General features: G+C 45.8%; 1 protein-coding gene across 1 annotated transcript in view; it reads right to left on the reverse strand.

Annotated features, from left to right (window-relative positions):
* Positions 1 to 18,610, reverse strand: part of LOC144806452 (uncharacterized) — a 51,288-nt gene that overhangs the window by 29,899 nt on the left and 2,779 nt on the right. The window contains exon 2 of the mRNA XM_078672814.1: positions 17,598 to 17,662. The gene's annotated coding sequence lies outside the window, so the exon portion shown is untranslated. The remainder of the gene's footprint in view (positions 1 to 17,597; positions 17,663 to 18,610) is intronic.

The raw sequence follows: 18,610 nt of genomic DNA on the forward strand, positions 1-18,610 counted from the left end.
GCAACAGCGTCTTACACGCTGAAAGCGCACACCCGACGAACCTGAAACGAAGTATTCCTTACGGGGAGCTCTTGCGTCTTAAACGGAATTGCTCACGTGAGGAGGACTTCCAGGAAGCAGCAAAAGACAGTCTGTCCAGGTTCAAACAAAGAGGTTACAACCAGGCTCTCTTGACCGAAACTCTCAAAAGAGTGTCCGGGATAGACAGAGCCGAACTGCTGAAAGACAAAATAAACCCCAACAAAACAGATGAGGGCAAATTCCGTTTAATAACATCCTATAGCAACAATACCAATCAACTCAAAGGAATCTTACGCCACAGCTGGCATATCTTAAAGACTGACCCCATAATTGGGGTAGATATCCCCAACAACCCACTTGTAACCTTCAGAAAAACGAAGTCCATCAAGGACTTACTGGTACACAGCCACCTAGAGACTCCCGTTGCTAGGACGAACACTCTGGCTGAAATGAAAGGATTCTATCCTTGTGGCAAATGCAAGGCCTGTGCTTACAGCAAAAGGGTCTTGGGCTACGAAATCCCTGGGGTCACAAGGAAGAAAAACATTGGGTCCTTCATCACGTGTCAGACACCGTATGTGGTGTATTGTCTAGTATGCCCCTGCAACCTTAAGTATATAGGGAGCACCATAAAAAGCGTGAAGTTAAGAATCCTAGAACATATGAGGGCGATAGCCAACAAGGATCTGACTTCTCCTGTTGCCAAACACTTTGCCATTAAACATCGCAGCAACAGAGATTTGTTACAATACTTTGGGGTGGACCAAGTTCCAGAGAGTGAAAGGGGTGGGAACAGACTTTTAAAGCTAAGACGTTTGGAGTCTCGTTTTATTATTGACCTACAGACCAAAATTCCAAACGGTTTAAATAGTGGCGAGGAATTAGCCATCCATCTGGGTAAATAAACTGCATCAGTCTACAGCTTGCTGTCCCACTCTAATCTGATGGAATCTGTGTTGACCTGGGGGGTTCCCCATGTCATTATTAGCGGTTTCTAGCAATAGGAGCCGCCTAAGCCGATCCACGGCAAGATAATAATGGAATGTTTGATCGAGTGGGCATTTATATTTATTTTCTATGACAAAATGAGTAATCATGTACAGTAAATAAGAGGATAAAGACGGATGGAATCTACATGCAAATTTTAGCATATCTAAAATGTACCTGTTTTAGCTCATATATATATTTTTTGTCACAATAATTATTAATTGAACGTTGAATGCATGCTGATCCACAGCTTAATAACCAAATGAATGATACTGAGAAAAGGTAATCTGTTGCCCTTTGATCATTGTAACAATGTTACATTGCACATTCCAATATGGCGCCCGCAGTTTTGAGTCGGGTAGTCCATTTTCAGTTTCCATCAGCAGTAACGCGCTGCATATAATGTCTTCCTGTTAGCGTTTTGTAATTACATTGACAAAGGGCTTTGCCCGAAACGCGTCTGCATTAAAAAAATAAAGAAACTCTGAAACCCACCCCGCGAGTGCTGCTTTTCTACCTCTCTCTCGGCTGGGAGAGGGGTTGTTGGAGCATCGATATATATATATATATATATATATAGCGAGAGAGAGAGAGAGAGAGAGAGAAAGTGAGAGAGTAAGAAAGTGGAGAAGGAATTGAAGGAAACTAGTAATGGTGTGCTTTTCTGTTACATCGATTTCCACTCATGCTTGAAGAGAGAGAGGGAGTAAGAAAGGCATAAAACGGAGTACGGCAGAAAGGAAGAAGTAGAGTGGAAGAGCCAGATGGTCAGGCAGTCTCTTCTCTGTTCCATTCCCCTTTTCCCTGGCTGTGTTCACATGGCTACTAGTACACTCTTCAGTTGGTGGCTGTGGGAAAACCAGTGGTGGACTGTGGAAAATCTCATAGTTCTGCTCCGAATTTGGAAAATCTCATAGTTCTGCTCCTGGGAGTGTTGGCACTGTGAGTAACCACGACCCTTAACAGAGTGAAGTGCCCACGTCAATACTCACCTGAGCAGAATGGCTACAAGGTTCAATTAAAAAAAATTAGGAAATATTCTTAAGGAGATTCAACAAGAGTTGATAGGAGTCAGGGAGAAAAATATGGTAATCAAATTTTAAATGAAGGCCCACATTTCTTAACTCAGTGCTCATTGTACTTCATGTGTCGACCCACTGTCTTCCCAGATGCACAATCGTGTAGAGCTTCCATCTTGTCGTATCTCAATGGAGACGCAGCTTCGTGGTCAATGCCCCTGGTCACCCAAGACTCCCCAATTTTATATAACTTCGAGGAATTCAAGAAAGTGTTTTTGTGAATTTTTGATAGTCGGATAATGAATTACTGGCGTTGAGGCAAGGGAAATCGAGAGTGTGTCACTTACCTGGCCCAATTTAACAAACTTGTTGTAGAAACTGAATGGCTGGAGGCCGAAAGGGCAGCCTTGTTCTATTGGGGTTTGAAAGATGACTTAAAGGATGCTGTGTCACAGATCCCAAATCGCCCTACAGAAGTTTCAGCTTTGATTGATCTCGTTTTTGAGATAGACTATCGACAAACGGAAAGAAGGGGTGAAAGACAATGCAAATTTCGGCCCAGTGTACCACGCTTTGACCGGGTCAGCACAGAGGTTGTTAAATCTGGTGATAAAGAACATGGAGTCGAACCTATGCAAATTGGAAATATTAGAGGCCCCCATTCCAAAGAAGAGAAAGCAAAGCATTGACAGAATAATCTATGGCTTTATTGTGGTATCAGTGAACATTTTGTAAAGAAATGTCCCAAGAAGCCAAAAACCTTCAAGAAGGAAAACTCTCTGCACCACTAGTAGAAGGAGCTGGGCTGGTGGTTGCTAACAAGGATACAACTCTAATTTCTCATCAGGTGGCCAATATTCTACAATCTTCCGCTCCACACCTTATTCTGACGAGGACCCTAAGATTTCAAGACAGAGTTCTTTCAGGAGTGGCAGTGATGCTGGACTCCGGTGCAACGTGGAACTTTTGTGACCTCAAATATGCCTCGAAAATTGGTCTGAGGCATTACCTAAAGAGAGAAGTGAGGCAGTTAGGGCTGTTGAGGGTACAAATGTATCTTCCGGCCCAATAACCAGTCACACAGAAGGTGTGGAACTTGTCTCTGTTGAAGGTCAGAAGGAAGAGATTCAATTTAACTTGATCGATGCTCCGCAGTTTGGAATCATCCTGGGTTTGCCTTGGTTAACTGAACACAACCAAGTTATTGGTTGGAGAATTGCTTCGGAGAAAAGCAGAAAGAGCAAGATGGAAATCTAGCAGCTTTATTATGCAAGCAAAAGATGATTCTGTTTGAGGTGCAAACTGAGTCTTCCGGTAGAATAGCAATAGTTTGCTGAAGTTTTCAGTGAATTGGAATCAAAGAAGTTGCCCCCACATCATTGGTATGACTGCAAAATTTGATTTGGAACCTGGATCTAACCTTCCTTGTAGCCGAATGCATGCGCTTACTGAAGCTGAAAACCGTCATCCTAAGAAACACTTAGAAAACGGGTTCATACGACCTTCACAGTCCCCCGTTTCTTCACCGTTATTTTTCATTCCAAAATGTGACGGAGATATGAGAATGTGTATAGATTATCGTGCCTTGAACAAGATTACAAGAATCGTTAGCCTCTTCCCCATATTTCACTTCTTCTAGATCAGGGGTACTCAAAGTATGGCCCGCGGGCCAGTAGTGGCCCGGCAAGCCTTCAGTGGCGGCCCGCGGAGCTTGAGACACATCGCACCTGTGTTTTTTTTTTTTTTACTTCAGCAAACACCTTGGGGAGCAGCAGTGCGTAATCAGAGAGCCTGCTCTGTGGGGGCCCCGGGCGATTCCAGCCACAGTCGAGAGTGGAGCTGCAGGGCCGCTAAGAGGTGAACAAAGCCTCATTAACAAACACATGGTCGTTTAAAGACCTGTGAAGTACTGAGGTGCCCGGGAGGCTGTGCCAGCCAGGCTGACACACAGGGGAGAGGGGGTGGGAGGGGGGAGGACAGCAGGAACTGAGAGCCGGGTGAGGTGGGAGGGCAGAGCAGGGAGTGAGAGCCCGGGTGAGGGAGGTGGAGGGCAGAGCAGGGAGTGAGAGTCCGGGTGAGGGAGGTGGAGGGCAGAGCAGGGAGTGAGAGCCCGGGTGAGGGAGGTGGAGGGCAGAGCAGGGAGTGAGAGCCCGGGTGAGGGAGGTGGAGGGCAGCAGGGAGTGAGAGCCCGGGTGAGGGAGGTGGAGGGCAGAGCAGGGAGTGAGAGCCCTGTGAGGTAGGAGGGCAGAGCAGGGAGTGAGAGCCCGGGTGAGGGAGGGAGACAGACAAAGGGAGGGAGACAGACAGAGGGAGGGAGACAGACAGAGGGAGGGAGACAGAGGGAGGGAGACAGACAGAGGGAGACAGACAGAGGGAGGAAGACAGAAAAACAGAGTGAGACAGAAAGACAGAGTGAGACAGACAGAGAGAGGGAGGGAGGGAGACAGAGTGAGGGATGGAGACAGACAGAGGGTAGACGGAGGGAGGGAGACAGAGGGAGATGGACAGTGGGACACAGATAGAGGGAGACAGATGGAGGGAGACAGAGAGAGGGAAGGAAACAGAGGGAGGGAGACAGAGAGAGAAAGAGAGGTAAGACAGAGAGAGACGGAGGGAGAGAGACAGAGGGAGACAGAGAGAGAGGGAAGGAGGGAGCAAGAGAGAGATAGAAGGAGAGAGACAGAGAGAGGGAGGGAGAGATAGGGAGAGAGAGAGAGCGAAAGAGAGATGTGTGTGTATGCTGGTCTGTTGGCTCAGTGAATGAACGAGTCAGCTGCAGGGGCCTGTGTTCAACTTCATGGTTACAGTTTCACAGTTTTTTTCTCTCTAGCCCCTTAATAATAATAATAATAATCCACATTTGTAAAGCGCACAATCACCCGTTCGGGTCTCTAGGCGCTGGGGGCCGTCGGGAAGATTAAGCAAGCTATTGCCCAGAGTCACATGGTGCTGCGCTAACCTGCCGTCGGCGCTGGGGATCGAACCGTGATCCCCAGATTCCAGCGTCAGTCGCCCTGGCCGCGGCGCCACACCTCTCCCTTCCCCCTCCCCCACTGACTACGCCTCCACCGGTGTGGCCCTCGGCCACAAACCACACTGTAAATTTGGCCCCCGAGAGAAAGTTTGTGAGTACCCATGTTCTAGATCAACTAAAAGATGAAAAAATCTTCAGGAAGTTAGATTTACATGGGGAGTGCCATTTAATTTGAGTGAGAAGTGGAGAGGAATGGAAAACAGCATTCAGAACAAAGTATGGATTATATGAGTACCAAGTGATGCCCTACAGTTTGAGCAACGCTCCTGCAGCCTTCCAGTACTTCATTAATGATGTCCTGAAGGAGTTCATTGATCAATGCACGATTGTTTACATTGACAACATTTTGATTTATTCCTCATCAGAAGAAGATCAGCAACAGGTCAAAAGAGTCTTGAATTGCCTGAAGGAAAGCAAGCTTTACATAAAACTTGAAAAATGCGCTTTTGGTGTGATACCTGTGGATTTCTTGGGATTTGTAATTGCTCCAGAAGGTCTTACCATGGATGTTAAAAACATTGAGGCGGTCTTAAATTGGCCTCCTCCAACCTCTGTGAAAGAAATACAGAGCTTCATCGGGTTTGCAAATTTCTATCGCAGATTCATTCAAGATTTTTCCCTGAAGGTACCACCAATTACTAAATTGCTACGGAAAGGAGTACCTTTTTAATCGTCTGCTGAGGCAGAAGATGCTTTCCAGTTCTTGAAGAAGAGTTTTACCACTGCACCAATTCTGCTGCATGCGCATCCTATTCAACCGTTTTACCTGGAGACTGATGCTTCTAAACAGGCCAACGGAGAGGTACTTTCAGAGAGACACAAAGAGACCGAACAGTTGCATCCGGTGGCATATTACTCTAGAAAATTGCAACCAGTGGAAATAACGTATACTATTTCAGATTAAGAACTCCTCGCTATCAAAGATGCGTTCCAAGAATGGCGACATTACCTTGTCAGAGCAAAACATGTGGTGACGGTAATCACCGATCACCGGAATCTTCAGTTTCTGAAGTCTGCCAGAACGCTCACACCATGCCAACTTAGGTGGTCCCTGTATTTCGCCAATTATGACTTTGTAATAACTTATCGGCCAGGAAGAAATAATGGAAAGGTAGATGCCATTTCTCGCATTGACACGGATGGAAGAAAGAGTCCCATTAGTGATGAAAAGAGAATTCCTGAAACTAAGATCGTTGGAGCCACTAGTGAGAAAATTCTTGTAGACAAGGTCAAAGAAGCCTTACCTTCTGAAGGAATACGCAGCTGGGCAGAGAAGGATTCAACTCAAGAAATTGTCAATGGATTACCGTTTCATTCCAAGGCCTTGTACTTACCAATCAATCAAAGAACTTCAACAACAAGCATTGATTGACTGTCATGACAGTCCATTGGCTGGTCACCCTGGAATCCATTGAACGGAGGAGTTGTTAAGGAGACAGTTTTGGTGGCCTGGGTTGTCCAAAGATGTTCTAGTTTATGTGGAAGGCTGTGAGATTTGTCCAATGGGGAAGACAAATAAGCTGGCTTCTCGGGGTTTATTGAGACCTTTGCCTACCCCTCCATTTTCCTGGCACACTGTGACTATGGATTTGATTGTTAAATTGCCTTCTAGTCAGGGATTCAGTTCAGTATTACTCATGGAAGACTCGTTCTCAAAAATTGCGCATTTTGTTGCCCTGAAAGAGAAGTCATCTGCAAAACATATAGCCACACAATTCAATTAACGTGTTGGAAGATACATGGTATTCCAAAGGTTTTGATCACAGATCGTGGATCTCAATTTCTATCCCATTTTTGGAAGCTTTACACAAGGGGTTTGGGAATTGAGACACGTTACCCAACGAGTTTTCATCCACAAACAGATGGTCAAACTGAAAGGGCCAATCAAGAGTTAGAAAAGTATCTCAGACTGTTTCTTCTGGATCAAGAGGGAGAGTGGCTTGATCTTCTTTGGACTGCAGAGTTTGCACATAATAATGCTAAGAATGCCTCTACTGGTTTTCCCCCTTTCTACTTGAATTATGGAAGGCATCCGAATTCTGAGGTTTCCTCTCAAGAAGTGTCGGTGCCTGCAGCACAAAACTTTGTACAGCATCTTAGCAAGGTACACGAGTCTGCCACCAAGAACTTTATGAAAGCTAAGGAACGCTACAAGCAAAGTGCAGATGAAAAAGAAGACCTGAACCAGATTTAAGTACAGGGGACAGGGTATGGTTAAGCACAAGAAACCTAAAGCTTAAAGGAAATAGAAAGTTTCAACCCCGATTTATAGGTCCATTTCCTGTGGAGCAAGTAGTGAATCCAGTGACTTTCAAACTAAAACTACCACCACAGCTAAAAATACACCCAGTGTTTCATGTTTCTCTTCTTAAAAAGGTTTCACCCCCAGTGCTTAATTTGTCCCAGTGCTTTCCGGTGCTTAGCACCGGCACTTATTTATGAGGGCCGGATCTACACACGTCTCTACGTCATATGACATTGAGCCTATGCTTACCTCACTTAGTTACTGACTCCGTTCAGACAGTGTTAATTTATTCTGCCGAGTGATGAATCCCGGTAAAGAGTGTTGCGGCTGCAGTCAGAGCTAAGATTCATATGATCTGAATCAACGCAGACTTGTCCTGACTCCTATCATAAATATTTACTGCCAATATACATATCGCATGCGCATTGTGAATCTGCCTCTGCCCTCACTTCAGTGTTGCCGGGAGGATAGGAGGACACTGATTGGCCTAGATTTGGTTTGACGGGGGAGGCAGCAGCGTGAGCAGGCAGCGCGCGCAGATTTCTTTTTAGGATGCCACGCCCCAGCACACGAGTCAACAGTTGAACACGCTGAGGGCATGCAGCAGCACCAGCACCTGCAGACCAGGCCTATCAGTTAATAAAAAAGGAAGTGCGCCGGCCACCCACCACCAGTAACTGTAAGTAATGAGTAGCCATGCGTGGCGTTGTGGCGGTTACGTGGTAGCGCGCCAAAATCTGAAGATTCCATGATGCCCAGGGCCCTGGCCTACTGTACACATTACATCACGATAGGGCCGCCGGGGTTAAGTGAAAGGCCCTGCCCGTGAAGTATCGTCTCATAAACACTTGGCGCTCTGTTTGCAAATATATCAGCTAGAATGTAGTTGGAGAGCATTAAAGCTAGAATGTCGGCGGTGGGCTCTGGGTGTCCGTCTCAGGAAGACACATGAGGGGTGGGGGCTCTCACTCTGGGAGTGTGAGCAGTGATTTTATAGCAGGGCACAGGGGGCGATGAATCAAGCAATATGGCTATTTGTGGCCCCAGACCACAATGGTCTCTTCTGAGCCAGTTCCGATTACAGCCGCTCCGAGCACCGAGCAGAGGCCTAATGGAGCAGGGGGGCTCCGGCCTTGGGTACTTCTAATCTGCCCGACAGAGTTTGTCGGAATTAAATGGCTGGCAGGGCCGGGGCGGGCTGGCAGCAAGACAGTGGGTAGAAGGGGTTGGGCAGGCAGAGGTCTGTTTTTTAGAGAGGAAGTGGCGATGAAGCATGGATGTCATGTCCCCTCGTGTAAGAAGGTAAAATTGCCCCTCCCCTCATTTGATAGTTAAAACCAGTCGTAATTGGATTTTAATGTGCCACTCGCTCCCATAGACCCGTGGCACTGTTGTACGTTTGATAGGCAAGCCCTTGGGTGGGGAGAAAAATACCAACTGTAGTGACGAGTGTGCATTCACACCAGGGATGCCTACATGCACTAATTAAGTCAGTGAAAGACAACAAATAGGAGATTATGTTTCCAGGTGGGTGTCAGTCCAGAGCAGTGAAGCAGGAGCCCGCTAAATTATTACTCTTACTTAATTGACAATGATTAAAAAAATACACGCTCTAGAATACAATGATTTAATTCTAGTGATTCTTCAGTGGCGCGCGCAACACACTGCCTGACATTTCGTTCCGATTTTATTTTAATCGTGGTTAAATACTTAAATGTAAACGGGAGTGCACACCTGTAATTAGCGTAGGGTCGGACTCGAAGAGGTGTTCTAAGTGCGTGCAAGAATAACAAGAACGTTTGGTGGTGTGTGAGCAGTACAGCTCCAAATTATCACTGCACAGTGCACACACTCTATACGTATTGCACTCGGGAGAGTGAGATTAGAATGAGCTTTGGTGGTGACCGGAGGAATACTGCGAGAGTGCGAGCATGGAAAAACGAAAGTATTTAGTGGTGTATTAATCAAACACCACCAAATGGTTATGTTTTTCTCGGACGCACTCATCTTGGAAGAGGTGTCAGTTCACACAGGAAGACACATATAGCCTGAGGCCTGCCCTGAGTTAATTACTATTGTAAAGTAAACTCCCATGTGAGTGTTTTTCCCTGTACATTGGGGGATCTTATTTGTTTCGCTTCCTTGGGTCCGCCAGCATGGTGTTGCAACCCTTTGGCTGATGGGCCTCCACGTTGGCCAATGGGCCTAGTAGTAGTTGGTGAAAATAAAATCATTGTGATTGACAGATGAATGCAGGGAAGGAGATAGAAGACAAGGGAGTCAATGACAGGCTAGAGAGAGAAAAGAGACCCTTGCTGTACTGATGCTTGAGTAGCACTTATGCCTAAAAATCAAGTGTTCCTAAGTACTGACAGGGAACTTGGGGAAAAGAGGACATGAACTGAAAGCAGTAAGTACAATATAGGAGGAGGGAAGAGGCAGGATACTCTCATGTTGGGGAACGCCGACTCAAAGACCTGTAAGGACGCGTTGCGAGGGGGCTCGCAGCTTACCTGCTCACCTGCTTCACCGGACACACTGGGCATCTTGGCACAGCTGGGCTCCTGACGCTGTGGTCTCCCCCGACGGCGAGCTGCTGACATCGCTCGGCCGCGGAGAGGGGTCGAGACTACAGCTCCCAGCCTGCCCTGGGAGATCACCGCCCACTTCCTGGTTGGCGCGAACGGAGGCGCATAAAATCAGACAGCCCCCACAGAGGAGCGGGAACGCCGACTCAAAGACCTGTAAGGACGCGCTGCGAGGGGGCTCGCAGCTTACCTGCTCACCTGCTTCACCGGACACACTGGGCATCTTGGCACAGCTGGGCTCCTGACGCTGTGGTCTCCCCCGACGGCGAGCTGCTGACATCGCTCGGCCGCGGAGAGGGGTCGAGACTACAGCTCCCAGCCTGCCCTGGGAGATCACCGCCCACTTCCTGGTTGGCGCGAACGGAGGCGCATAAAATCAGACAGCCCCCTCCGCCTCGCGGATCCGGGCGGAGCCCGGGCAGAGGGCGGGCCGTCTGTGGCCGTCCGGGGACGACGAGGGACGGGACGGGCCACCTCCCTTGGCTCCAACGTTCCCCGATAACACACTCAGGCACTGCATCATTTGTTTGTATAGGGAAGCTGATCAGGGTATTGAAGCCCCCTGAAAGCCTTTAGTTAAACCCACTGACCTCACGCAAGAGGAGTGACAGAAACCCACGCAGCACAGAAAAGTTGCGATAAGGCTGGAATCTACGAGGGAATTATGTCTACCCATCCCAATACTCGCTCGGCTGGGAACAAATTAAACAAAAGACCCACCCCCAAACTAACACGGGGGGAAACAACAAAGGAAGGCGCCCTCGTAAAGGGGAATAAGCCAACAGCAATAGACCTAATGCTAAAGAAAGTGACAGGTGAAATCAAACGTATGGAGCGGAGTTTATCCTCCTCGCCCAACCTTAATGCTATCATTCAAACACCTCCCAGAGACGTCTTAATAGTAGATAGCCCAAACACTCAGGGTAGGGTATCCCAAACAATCAACGACATAGAGGACGTCCCCTGTGCACAAACCTCAGGCCCAGAAACCTCTGAGCTCAACGATACGACCCCTCAGAAAAAAAGGAAGAGACTAGGGAGAAATAAGGGACATCAGAGACAGAGGAAAGTGTTAGCAAGAGATATCTCTCCAATACGTACACAAGAGCATATAATAGCAGTAAATAATCCCCAAGTAGAATCTATACCACCAGGGTGGATCGACACAGTAGTTACAGATTTGAAAAAACAGCTAGAATCTTTCATTGCGGCATAATTAAAGCCTATAATAAGTAAGGTGGATAAATTAATGTATGAGCTCTCCAAACAATCCAAAGTACTAGAGCACATACTCGTAAAAACTCTGCCCGACCCACCCCAACTAATTGAGGAAGTCACAAACGATAAGGCAAATTCAAAAAGAGCGCAAAAGAACAACTGTGTAAGTCACTCTCAGCAAGAAATAGTCCAGATCCACGAGGCCCCCAAAATTGTTCAAAACCCTAAAGGGGGAACCATTGACAACTTTAGAGGGAGAAATAATCAAGGCGCAAATAACATCCAAAGAGAGAAACCCACTCCACAACCATTAATGCAATGGAGACAGGATGATTGCACCCAGAGGGAAGGGAATTATAATCATAGTTACAAAGACCCTGACCCCTTTTATAACACCAACGCCCCACACATAGATTTACCCCCCGAGGAGTGTCCTTTTGTAGTCATTTTTGCAGGGGTACCGGAAATAAGGTCAAACGAGAGAGAAACCCAATACCAACTGCTCACCAAAATCTCCAAGTGGCTGAATATTCACAGACCCTTAAATAACGGGGAGAGATAGCAAGCGTAAGAAGGGCAAACTGGATCGGGGGGAGAAATAAAGACATTAGAGGAGATTGCATAGTTGCAAACTTTACGGACACTAGTCTGGTGGAGTATATCCTGAAGAACCCCAATAGGAACCAAACCAGCACTATCTGTGCACTCCCACTTGGGTATTTTTACCCTAGGTTCAGGAACAACAATCGTGGGGGTGAAGAGGGAGGGTGGAGGTGGGTTAGATCACAGCACCCATATAGACCCAGAGCAGCAAACCGCCCTGAACAGCCCTACCCCCCCCCCCGAGATTACGCACAATGGACAAATAGATTTGCCCCAATCCAATCACTAGAAGATAATGATTGACTCACACCCACAGAAAATAATAGTGTAGTAAGTCGGGCCATTAGTAGTTGCCCCGGTACAGAAACACGGGGTGAATGTAGGAGGGTGGAGAGCACCCAAACTGGGAGATTGGACGTACCTTGGAGGCAGGAGGGTCATAAAATATCTAAAATAGATTTACTAATAGTAGGGGAGGATAGATTGCTCGACCCACACACAGTAAAACCCAAGGTTAGGATGGAGGGTCTGACCATCCTATCTTGGAACATTGCAGGGCTGGAAGCTAAATTCAAAAGCAAGGAATGGCTAGAATTTATAAAGCGCTTTCACGTTATAGCACTCCAAGAAACGTGGGCAATGAATTCAGGGCCATGTCAATTGGAAGGCTATAAGTGTTTCTTTAGACCCGCCCAAGGAACAAACTCGGGGAGAGCAAAAGGAGGCCTAACAGTATATGCAAGCTTAGATCTGAAAGGTTCCTGGTCATACCTAGATTGTCCGTCAGACAACATACAAATAGTTAGACTTCTTCACAAGGGGGAGAGTCTACTGTTTGTAAATTTTTATAACTCTGGTCCAGTGGAAGGGAACTTCCCAATACTAGCAGAGCTGGAAAACAGATTAAATGAGGAACTTGAGCAAAGGACGACGGGGCCAGAACCAACTGTTTTGTTGATGGGGGATTTTAATTGTCACCTATGCCCCAAATTACTCCCCCCGACTCCTGACTGGTCAGCTTGCCCATTAGAAAAGGGCCCCCATTTTTCTCATTGCAAAGAGGGAATAACTCTGATGAAATTATTAGATAATTTCGCCCTCACTTATGTCATGGACCTAGCAGCCATTAAAGTAGGCGAACCCCCAACACCGACATTTAAGGGCAAAGGGGGGGGGGTCCATAATAGATTACATTATGATCTCTGCTTGCGCTAGGGATCAGATCTTAAACACCAGGACTGAGTGGAGTCCCTTTAGTGATCACAACCCCATTATAATCGAAATTAAAGGGAACGATTTAACCAGAAAAGAACCAGGGTTGATCCACCAATCAGAAATTAAACCAACAGATCAAGGGAGACGCCTAAGGTGGTCAGTGATTAACCCCCAGGAGTTTTATGCCAAATTAGTAGATGAAGGGAAAGCCCACATAGAGACCTGTTTAGATTACACAACAGAGGATAGAGGAGTAGTAGAGGCGTTTGAAAACTTGACTAATATCATCGAGAGACTCCTGACAACCAAGAAGCCCGCAAAGCAGTTATCCACGCCAAGATGGTTTGACTCTATCTGTTCCAAAGCGTTAAGAGACCTAAAACTCAGCCTAAAAAAAACACCAAGGGACAAGGTTGAAATTACTCGCTGCATACAAAATTATAAATCCCAGGTAAAGATTAGGAAAAGAACTCTTCAAAAAGAAGTCTGGGCAGACCTAAGGGAGGCTGGTGAGAACAAAGACTATGCCCAGTTCTGGAAAATTATCAACAGACCATGTTTCCATGATTCTAGTACCCCAGTCATCAGTTCTAACATCTTGCCAGAACACTGGATTGCTCATTTTAGATCCCTGTATAATCAACAGGAGACAGACACTGGTGATGGAATATGGAGGGGACCAAGGGCAGACAAACTTGAACTATCTTTGGAGGAAGTACTCAAAGCAATCTTAGGTCTAACACGAAATAAAGCCCCGGGCCCGGATGGGACCCCCCCAGATCTTTTCCTTAGTAATACTGAGTTATGGGCCCCAATGGTAACAAGAGTATTGAATGCAGCAATCAAAACAGGACTGCCGAGATCATGGTCCACTGCGGTGATTGTCCCGATTTACAAGAAAGGCTGTAGGGACAATCCGCAGTGTTATAGACCAATCTCGCTCATTGACGTCACCGCCAAGGTACTGGGGAGGGCACTGCTCAATCGACTATTAGATTGGACTGACACCAATAACATCCTGGTGGATACCCAGTATGGGTTCAGAACGGGCAGGTCAACCACCGACCAATGTCTCAACCTATACTTGCTCACCGCTAAGTACACCAAGGCGTCTGATGGTACCATTTACATGGGGTTTATGGACTTAGCAGCCGCTTTCGACAATGTAAACAGAGCCAAACTTTGGATACTCATGTCCAACTTGGGGATCGATTCGGACCTCATTAACATCTTGAGGGAGCTTCACTGGAACACCACTGCCAAGGTCCGCTACAGTGCGGGGGGGGGAGAGTACTGATCCCTTCCCGTGCTCGGGCGGGGTGAGGCAGGGGTGTATCCTGGCGCCATTCCTGTTCTCCCTCTATATAAATGGCCTGGAGAGCGATCTGATAGCACTGGGAACGGATTGCCCAAAGGTGGGCACGCGTCATCTGCCAGTACTTTTGTACGCCGATGACGCGGTCCTTTTAGCACGAACGGCTGTTGGTTTGCAACTCTTAATTAAGGGTTTCTCGGATTTCATGAGGAAATTGGACCTCTCTGTCAATATGACAAAATCATTTATTATGATAGTAGGGAAGAAACCTCAGAAGAAGTTCGTATTTAAACTGGGGGATCATGTCTTGGACACTGTTAAAACATTCCCATATTTGGGCCTTTTATTCGATGAGAAGTTGAACTTTGCTCCTCTGATAGAAGAGAGGACGAGGAGACTAGTCTCAGCGAATGGGGCAATACTGAACTTTGCACTTCGAATGGGTCGCTGGTCACCAGAGCAGGTGATGACTCTGTATAGATCAGTTAGTATCTCAAAGACCATCTACGGAGCTGAAGTGTGGGGTTTTAGAGATGCACAGCTAATTCAAAGAGAGGAAGATACATTTTTTTAAAAACTGTTAAAACTTCCGCCAAGCATCACCGCAGCAATCACTCATGAGGAGCTGGGAACCACTTATATAGCTGACATTATCAGATTGAGACCCATACTGGCCTGGCTTAAAATCTGGACAAACCCCAGTGCAGAACTATCCAGACAGATCATCCAGGACTGCTTATTGAAAGAGAAATGCCTCCAAATCCCATGGCTGAAATATATTAAAGACACTTTGGGAGAAATAGATGAACAAATGCTATTCTTGGACCCCTCTGGGGTGGACATATACTCCAAACACTTGGTACAAAGTCAATTGTTGGATAAATTTAATGGCAGGAGGAGGGAGCTTGACTCTACCAAATCCTCGGCAGTGGCCCATTCGTTTGTATCTAATCAAGTTGGCATGGAACCGTACCTCTTTTTAATGTACAGTCAGCACGAGAGGTTTTTAATGACTCGTTTTAGACTCAATTTGTTGCACCCTATATTAGCTTACCCAGCGGGGTCTACCCAAACAATTGAGCAGAAGGGTGCCTGCGGCTGCGACAATAGGTCTTCGCAGGACACCCTTCATTTTGTTTTATTGTGTTCTTTTTATAAAACACCGCGTCAAAGATTTTTAGTGGGTGTCTTGAAGGACTCAAATATTATCCATGCCAAATCTGCCTTACTGTTTTTGCAAAGAGCCACTGAAACGCGCACTTTATTTGCTGTCATAAGTTTTCTTAAAATTGTTTTTAAATTGAGAAATACAAGGGGATGTTGAAATGGGGGGGACCTGGAGGTGCTTGAAATGTTACCTGGGGTCTTACATCACACCTGTTCTCTGGTTTAGCTATTCACAAAAAAAAAAAAAACTTCTTTTTAATTGGACGTCTTTTTGTACTCATGTCATGTTGTTCAGAATGTTTCTTTTTTTTTTTAATGAATGAAGATTATGTATTATGGTTATTATGTATTTTCATGATGGCTTTTTACCTTCGAAACAAATAAATGAACTGAACTGAACTACTCTCATGTTGGTTGCTTGTCTAGCACTTATGCTAAAGCATGGGCTGTTTCAAGGCGCTGAAGTAAAGCCTAAGTGGAAAAGAGAGCCCATGAGAGCGAAAGCAGGAATAAAGTACAAAGAGTATTTAATTTACACACAAAATGTATACTTTTGAGCAGACAAGGCTGACTTGCAGTGGGTTAGTAGAAAACGCTGTTTGTTGAAGGCAGCATCTTAATTTATCATTCCTAGCTACCAATATATGATCGATTATTGAAAATGTCAGTAAATTTCAGTGCATTTAATATGCAATCTCAGTCTAGAGAATGTAACCACGGGACAGAGAGGACAACAGAATTATGCCCCAACTGCATAAAAAGTATACATTTTGCTCAGGTTCATTCTAGGCTTGGCAACGTGTTCCTCTGTAAATTCCCTAACACTATGGCAATAATTTCTTAATATTTTTGTTTATTTTACATTTTCCTATAGCGCTGCTTTTTATAGAGCCATTGAACTTTCTACCACACCATTTCACTGTAATCTTTTACTTTATTAAGGACTGGCACTGGCCACCATGTAGAGTCAATATAAACAAGGGTTTATGTGTATATGGCTTGTGACTGAAAAGGGCTAGAGAGCACAGAAACAGAGAACTAATTAAGGCAGGTGCGACAAACTTTGAACCTCTTACTTTCAATGGTTCTGGTCAAGATACAAATACGAAGTATGTGCCAAAGGGAGATTTTACTGTTTGTTAACTATAGAAATTGCCCCTGAAGTGCCCCTGAGATCTACATTTTTCCACATTGTCAGACGTTTTCATGTCTTCTGGAACATAACTTTCTGCCACTGCGCTGGTAAGAGAGAGGATAGCTCTCTCTCCTACGAATACTTTGTTCCAGCTCCACTGGCTTGGGTGCCTTTGTGTGACATTTCCATGCTTCCTGGTCTGAGTACGACATTTCCTTGCTACCTGGGATTCCAACTGACTTATAGCAGTGCCATTTGAGGATTTGGGTGGAACCAATAGAGTAAGTGGGTGGAGCCAGCGGAGGACGTGGATGGAGCCATGGGAAAGTAGGTGTGGCCTCTGACAAACATTTGAGCACCTGCACTTCATATTTTACAAATTAAGCACTGTTCACCCCATTTGAAAGAATTGAGATACAGAGAACCTATTTTAGTGAAAGGACGAGAAGAATTTTAAGTTAAAAGAATCCTAGTTTCAAAGTCCATTCGAGGGAAAATCTTCTATCTTGTAGACTGGAAGGGTTTTGGCCCAGAGGATAGGTCGTGTGTGGAACAATCAGATGTTCATGCTCCCCGATTAACCAACATTTTTCACTTGCAGAATCCTCACAAACCTCAGCCCGGAGGCTTAACCTTGCAAAGGGGTACTGTCAAGGTGCAGGAAAAAGAAATCAAAGCTCTTCTTTATCCCGCAGTATCTGCCATTAAATGGGCATTGCAAAGATTACCCGCTCGCAAATGGTCGCGAGTGATTATACTGCGGAACTGGGTATTCTCCCCTGTGCTACCAACAGGGAGGACCGCGGTAGAAGTTGTCAGTCTAGTCCTGCGCTCCTGGACACGGGTGCAAGGTCTAGACAAGCTGTGAAGAGCGCCGGTTGATTTTAGAACCACGCACTTCACCAACTTATTTTCAGAGATTAGTCACGTTCTTTCTGTAGGCTAGTTAGATAGAAAAAGTGAAGCTTTGTGCCAGGCGTAGGCTAGAGAGAAATACCAATTTAAAGTAAACAGGAAAAAAAATATATAAAGAGAAGAATTAATACTTACCCATTGAATACTTCAGTTCCTGATTTCTTCGTCGTTTGGTTGACGGTGGAAGCTCCAGAAGGTTCCTAAGGGAGAAGCAAGAAGAATTCAGAAGATAAAAAAGTAAGGCAGAGAGTGAACGAACAAATGAGTGAAAAAGAATAAATGAACTCACAAGAGTTAAAGGGTGCTAAAAAGTTGTTTATAATGCAGTTTACCAAAGAATAGAATACTTATATTGTAGAATAGAAGAGGAGCCAAAGCCATAGGCACTTGGGGAAGGAAATAGAGAGAGAGTAAGAAAGTGGTGAAGGAAATTAGTAATGGTGTGCTTTTCTGTTACAGCGATTTCCACTCATGTTTAAAGATAGATAGGGAATAAGAAAGGCATAAAACGGAGTACGGCAGAAAGGAAGAAGTAGAGTGGAAGAGCCAGAAGGTCAGATAGTCTCTTCTCTGTCCCATTCCCCTTCCCCCCGGCTGGGTTCGCTTACTACTCCACCTACATCCATTGCCTTGCTTTTACTACTGCCAGAGGCCCAAACATTAAAGATAATCCCTTTGGATAATGGGAACACTGGACAGTTTTAAACTTCACTTTCACATCAGTATCACTGCACACTCAGTAAATATACCTGCTCTGCTGTAATACAGACCTTGTAGCACAGCAGGGACACACTTGGTGTCACCAGGTGGGCCCGATGATGAAGCATGCCACCAACTAGGTTGGTGGATGGGGGCTTCATAAAAAGAAAGAAGCCTTTTCTTTTTATCACTAACAACATACAGTTTTGAGTCTCATATCACGTCTTGACAGACTAGTTCTCATTGATTTAACATGCCTTTGTCATGAGCCATATGGGGCTCAATGGTAACTCCGGATATTTTTCAAAAACTCGGATTACAAGCTCTTACAATAAAATACATTGCCTGGAAAAGAGCATCTCTGGGCGGTGAGAGAAGCGGCTGAGGCGGTCCACACTCCTCATACACAGAGGACACGCTAGGCCTCAACTCCGATCCCTACCGAGCAG

Source organism: Lissotriton helveticus (assembly GCF_964261635.1).
Source record: "Lissotriton helveticus chromosome 1_1 unlocalized genomic scaffold, aLisHel1.1 SUPER_1_unloc_75, whole genome shotgun sequence".
Classification (NCBI taxonomy): domain Eukaryota; kingdom Metazoa; phylum Chordata; class Amphibia; order Caudata; family Salamandridae; genus Lissotriton; species Lissotriton helveticus.